This window comes from Phalaenopsis equestris, unplaced genomic scaffold (assembly GCF_001263595.1).
Source record: "Phalaenopsis equestris unplaced genomic scaffold, ASM126359v1 Scaffold000002, whole genome shotgun sequence".
Lineage (NCBI taxonomy): Eukaryota > Viridiplantae > Streptophyta > Magnoliopsida > Asparagales > Orchidaceae > Phalaenopsis > Phalaenopsis equestris.
Window position 1 is genome coordinate 58,080,162 of NW_018164444.1, and position 5,732 is coordinate 58,085,893.

The following is a 5,732-nucleotide window of genomic DNA, read 5'->3' on the forward strand; positions in this document are numbered from 1 at the left end:
CAACTTTCTTAAAGGTAGACAAGATAATGTTCAGGCCAATGTAATTTCATGTCATATCACAATACAACGGTACCAAAAGGCAAAAAAACTCCACGTAGGTTAACCATCAAAAGTATCCAAATTTTGAAGTTAACATGAATGTATTATGTGCTATGTTTCTGTATATAGAAGTTTAGATGTGAGATTTGTAAAATACATAAAGAGTGTTGTGATATGCATGTAAATGCCACAAAATTGTTTTGGTATTGCTTTGGTGTGTTGGCTTTGTGGGGTGGCGGTTTGTTGTTGTTTATGTGTTTCTCGTGGAGTGTCATGATCTTGCAGTAATTCCTTTGTGGTTTGATGTTTCTGTTGGTAAATTCTATATAAAAAATGAGGTTTAGCCGTTAGATATGTCATTACATATCAATTGGGGTGTCTGTAGGGGAATTTTAAAAAAAAAAAAAAAAAAAGGAAAAAAAAATGTTTTATGGATGCTCGACAGAATTCCTTCAAGGAGTTCATGTATATAAATGCCCCTGATAGATTGGTGAAGGTAGTTTTTTGATGTGCAAATTTGAATATTATGCATGAAAATATGAAATTTTACTAGTTGTTAGATATGTAAATACATAAGAATTGTATGGCATGTATCAAAATGCCCCTTCAAGATTGGCGAAGGTGGTTTTTTGTTGTGCAGAATTGAGTATTATGCATGTAAATATAAAATTTTAGCTGTTAGACTTGTAAATACCTAAGAGTTGTGTTGCAAGTAGCTTGGTGTGGTGGATTGAGGTGGTGGTGGTTATGGTTTGGGGTGGTGGCTGTGGCTTGGGCCAAAAAGTGGTGGTAGTGGATTGGGGTGGTGGTTGTGGCTTCGGGTGATGCATGTGCCTTAGAGTGATGGTTTTGGGTTGTGGCTTGGGGTGACTTTGGGTCGGGTTGTGACTTGGGGTTACTGTGGGTTGGGTGATGGTTTTGGGCTTTGGCTTGGGTTGGTGGCTGTGGCTTGAGATGAGAGGGGTCTATGGCTTGGGCCAAAAAGTGGTGGTTGTGGATTAGGGTAGAAGTTGTGGATCGCGGTGGTGGTTGTGGCTTGGGGTGATGGTTTTGGGTTGTGCCTTGTGGTGGTGGCTGTGGGTTGGAATGATGTTTTTGGGTTGTGGCTTGGGGTGAGGGTTCTATGGAGGCTTGTGATGATTGGTGTGGCTTGTTTGCTATTATATGTTTGTTGACTTTGACAATTATGCTACAAACAATATTACTGCAAATGAGCATAATGATCATTTGTCCAAAATAGTTGTCTTGCAGCTATTTTCAAACCGCAGAAAACAAACAACCAGTCAGTTTATTCGCAACTGTTTTCTAGGCAGCTTAGTTGCAATAGTCTATTGATAAGTTGAAGCTGTCCCAAACAAACCCTTAAACTACTCTGCTTTGAGGCCAAATGATCGTGGCTAATTTATTGCTCGTTTTTAATTATTTTTGTGTGTAAATGTATAATTGCTATCTCGCCATCATGTATTTTGGTCTGTAAGCTGTTGATTAGTTACAGGCAAGTGGGGATATATGTGGATAGAGAAAATTGTCAATATATTTTCTTTTGTAGGAGATCATTTTAGTCCCCAAAATTTATAGTGTCAACTTAATCCCCATACCCTTTTAATATGAGCTGAAATAATCTCCACAGGGTACTATTTAATTCCTAATTCAAAGATTCCGAATTCAAAGAGCTTGGGGACTCATCTGACACTTTTATAGACTCGGGGACTAAAATGACGTCATGCTTTGCCAGCCTGCATTGTTTTGCAGGGTATTATTTTGCACAAAACAACCATTATTGTTTTTTTTTCTTCTAAAATTACACAAGATATAAAAAGCTTCACTATTCCGTTTTCGTATTCCTCAAACTCATCTACAAGAAAAGCTATTTCTTTTTTCAGGTGGAGGGCTCAGTGGATGAAAAATCAACTAACTCAGCTGAAGAGTATGATGACTTGGCCATGCTCGATGGCTTAGAGGATGGCTATTCCTCTTCGGATAATGAGCCACCAGAGGCTAATTGCAAGAGATTAACAAATGGGAGGCTTACCGAAATTAATTCAGTTAAGAAAATTGAGCTCTTGGAGCTGAGACAGAAATACCAACAGAGCCTGGATTTGCTCTTCCAGAATAATGAAACTTTGAAACAGGCATGGAATTCTCACTTTAATTCTGTCAAAGTACCATTTGCTTAGTCCAGATCTTTCTCTATATTGCGGAAATATAAATATAACACAAAATTTAAAGTTTCTGAGTCCCTGTATTGTAATACACCAAAACGAAGTTGATCGAACTGCCTGATGGATGGAAGAAATTGGTGGATCTTTTGTTCTGTATGTTACACAACTAGTAGAACTAAGGGACAGATTAAGATCTGAATTTCCATCTTGGTGTTCAGAGAATGATGTAGATAAAGCAGCAAGAGAACTTTTTGTGCCTCTAAATCGAGGCGAAAAAAGGTTTTGGCATTTTCCCTCACCTTTTACAGTGTGCCACGGTGATGGGAATGGTTTGTCCGTCTTCTCTATTTTTTTCATGTAGTGGATGGGTTTGTTGTGGAAGAAGCACGACTATGTGCTGCACCAAGTTCTTTGGTTGCTGTGGCTGTTACCAAATATCAATGAGCAGTGCTTATTTTGTACAGAAAGATGAAAATGCAGCTCCTGTTCTTGTTTAATTCGTATTGCTCCAGGCCTTACATGTGAGCCCACCAATCTCTTGGTCAGATGGCTTTTATGGAACATCTCTATGCTTCCTGTAATGATGAAGAACAGAAAATTTATATTGTTTAGTTCCTCAAAGATACCTTATAATGACTGTTTTTGTGTTTGGCAAGCTCCAGGCTTTCAAATCTTCTTGTTCTCTGGTGATCACTTCTTGTATTGTTGCTGTTAAAGTGCTTGCTTGTTTTGTTAAGAAAGTTTAGTATTAACTTATTTTATTTTTCTATCTGTTCTACTAGACATGTAGTAGTGGCTACTATTTGAATGATATTTTTGATGTCATATGATTGTTTTGGATGTTATGAATGGATAAATTAAAATTTAGGTGTCAGATTTATAAATACATATGAATGGGTGTTATGTATGTAAATGCCACAGAATTAACTTGAAAGATGTGCTATAATATGCAGAAAAAACCATCTTTTCCAATAGAGAAGCACTGGAGGCATGTTCGTGCACCGATGCTTAGATGCAAAATAGTGATTTTTACTGCAGATAAATTGATGAATCTGAGCAAACAATCTGTTGGAAACAGTAATAAAGGAATGTAGTGTGAAGAAAGGTTTACTTTCAAGAGGAAAACAACATGTTGGAAAAGCTATTCAAAGGAAAACATTTATTGGTGGAAAAATACATATTGCGGAGCCAAAAGCTTACGATGCTGCAACAAATGATTAAGAACGAGTTGAAAATTTTATCAGTTGATAATATGTCAAGTTTAAACTACTAGTTATTTCTGAGCACAAAATTCTATGTAATACTAAAATCTTATCATTTACCGTAAAATGGTGTCAAAATGAGCAATAATTGTTGTTGATTCACCATCTGCAAATGATTGATTCTTACATTCCAACGTATGAATTGGGTAGGATGTAAATGCCCCATAAACACATGCTACTTATATGCCTATTCATATGAATTACTTGGAGAAAATGAAAAGTCAATTTATATGTATTTACATATATAACAACAAAACTTCGTTTTTTGCATTTGTAAAAATAATAAACTTTTGGGATGATGAAAAGTCGCCCAATACTTTTACTAGGGCTTCGATTAAATTAGAATCAAAACCGCACTGTAAAAATATGATCGTACTAACTTCAGAAAATCAGAACAAAATTTTCGAATGGAAGCACCAAAAAAACAATTAAAAAAAAAACCACTATTTAACGTGAAAAACCTGATAACAGGAAAAAATCACAGAGCCACACAGCAAAAAATTTCCGCCATGAAAGTCATAAGGGAGTAAAACACTAACTCAAATCTCCTCTCTAAAATTGTTGTAATTTACAAAACTTTGCTCCAAACCCTTCGTCTCAAACTCACAAGAGAAAAAACACAATCCTCCTCTCCGACACTTCCCCGATTCACAATAACTCTTGACAAAACACTGCACTCAAAGAGATCTGCCACTTCATCGCTCGGAATGAAGGATTTAAACCGAATCAAAGAGCCAACTGCGAATAGCACGCCCCTCCTGGGCGTGAGAGTGTTGCCCTCTCTATAACCTGACGTGTAGGTGCCCAAATAGTGGCGTGGGGAGCCTTCCAGACCTTGGCGTGGACAATAGAATGCTTGAGTAAGCAGATTATTTCATTAAAAACAGAAAACATAAAACTTCCAATACAGCACTTTAGGTAATGCTTCTAGGAATTCAGACTACGGAAATTTTTTTCTCAAAAGGTACTCAGGACTGTTGCTTCTTCATGGAGAGATTTTGTTTATGGAAACAAGTGCATCCTCCATACGGGCGTAGAACTTTTAGCAAAAGAGTATGCTGCCATTATCCTCATTTCCATTCATCTGAATTAACTGCAGGTTATTACAACACTCTAATCAGAGATGGCTAACTTCCCGTGGCACATTTGTTTAGTAAATACAAAATAATCTTGTACTGCCCCTGCTTTGGATCCAAGATTCTTAGAAACTTAATGGCTCTAAGAGCAGCCCAGAAGGCTTTCTAAGACAACTTCTACATGCTGCTATAATGCATAACTTATCACACTCAGGAAATTATGGACCAATATTAGATTATAAATCACTAGGGCGAGTTATTAAGAGTTTCATGCTTCACTCTCCTGGTTCTTACGAGTCTCCCTTGTCCTTCAACTATGTTTAAATGTATAGTCATCTATTCAACCAAAATAATTGGCCTCGACTCACTTGTTTTGTGAGGTATATGTCAAATACCATGACTTTCCAAGCCAAGTTAAATTTCAGAGTAAGGGATCAATACCTTTCTTCTAGTTCTGCAACTCAGTCTCAAGATCTCTTGCTTTTATAATGCATAACTTATCACACTAAGGAAATTATGGACCAATATTAGATTATAAATCACTAGGGCGAGTTATTAAGAGTTTCATGCTTCACGCTCTTCGTTCTTATGAGTCTCCCTTGTCCTTCAACTATGATAGATTATCACACTAAGGAAATTATGGACCAATATTAGATTATAAATCACTAGGGCGAGTTATTAAGAGTTTCATGCTTCACGCTCTTCGTTCTTATGAGTCTCCCTTGTCCTTCAACTATGTTCAAATGTATAGTCATCTGTTCAACCAAAATAATTAGCCTCGACTCACTTGGTTTGTGAGGCATATGTCAAATACCATGACTTTCCAGGACAAGTTAAATTTCGAAGGAAAGTAAGGGATCAATACCTTCCGTCTAGTTCTGCAACTAAGTCTCGAGATCTCGAGATCTCTTGCTTTTTATTAAGAAAATTATCAACTTCTATGCAGCAATGGTACCATAGTTTTTTATTGGAATAGAGTTGCCATCACTATTCCAATTCATCGACCTTTCAAGATTCTTCTGACATATCTTTATGTTCTAGAACACTATCAAAGCATTGATTTCATGCAATATACTGTTCATAAGCTCAGGAAAGATTGCTTTGAAAGCTGATGAGCTAAACCAAAAACGCAAGAAATCATCGTGATCCCTTCCGGCATCCCCTCGATGGTGAGATCGCCTGCTCCTCCGACT